Below are 1,214 nucleotides of genomic sequence, written 5' to 3'. Positions count from 1 at the left end.
CTGATTTGTAACCACTATGCTACCAGAACTCCTAATATAAGCTGGAGAAAATATACCACCAAACAGAAAGTTAATTTACAAGCAGAAACATGTTGACTAACTTCAAGGAGGAGATGAGTCTGAGCATCTGTTGTTGTTGATGTTGTTAGGTGTCATCTAGTCAGTTCCAACTCCTAGCAACTCTATGTAAAACTGAAGCACTACACAATCCTGTGGCATCATCATAATTGCTGTTACTCTTGAGTTAATTGCTGTTAATACTGTACCAATCTAATTCACTGGGGTCTCCCTCTTTTCCCTGACTCTCAACTTTACCAAGAATGAAGTCCTTAGGTAAAGTCTGGTACCTCCTAATAACATGAACAAACAATGAGAAATGAAGTCATGCATACTGGCTTCTAAGGAGTATTCTGGCTATACTTCTTCAAACACATATGTGTTTGTTTCTCTAGCACTCCATGATATTTGTGTACTGACAGAATCACTGGTGACATATGTTGAGGCCGTATTTCTGGATGAGACTGTGCTGGTTTGAGCAGACGCGGCAAGAGTGGTATCCCTGGCCAAATTTTTGCAGGTGTCTCCAATGCAATTGCTGGTGACCCATATTGCTTAGAGGAGCACACTAAGGCAAAAGGGTGAAATCTGTTCTTGAGATGGTCTCCAACTTTGCTTGCTGAAGGTGCAGAAGACTTGAACACTTACTGATAAAGATGAAAGAATACAGCCTTTGGTATGGATTGTTGTTGGTAAGTACTGTTGAGTCATTTCTGACCCACAGATTTCCTGTATAGGATTTCTGAAAACAAAACTCACAACTAGACCAATATGTAATATCATAATAAAGGAAGAAAAGGTTAAATTTGTTAAGTATTTGATTTTACTTTGATCTGCAATTATTGGAAGCAGCAGTCAAGAAATCAAACAATGTATTGTCATGGAAGAATCTGTTTCAGAAGATTTCTTTAAGGTGTTCAAAAATGAAGATGTCATTTTGAGTACTAAGGTGCATCTGACCCAAGTCATAGCATTTTCATTCTCCTCATATGTTGGATCCCTAGTGTAGTGATGTAGAATAAGCACTGTACCATGAAGCACAAGGTAGGAAGTTCAGATCCACCAGCTGTTCCCTACACAAAGTTTCTATGAGTTGGATCCAACTTGATGACACTTAGCAACAACAACAATATACAAGTGAAAGTTATAAATGAAGA

This window comes from Chrysochloris asiatica, unplaced genomic scaffold (genome assembly GCF_000296735.1).
Source record: "Chrysochloris asiatica unplaced genomic scaffold, ChrAsi1.0 scaffold00523, whole genome shotgun sequence".
Classification (NCBI taxonomy): Eukaryota; Metazoa; Chordata; class Mammalia; order Afrosoricida; family Chrysochloridae; genus Chrysochloris; species Chrysochloris asiatica.
This window is presented reverse-complemented; position numbering follows the sequence as displayed.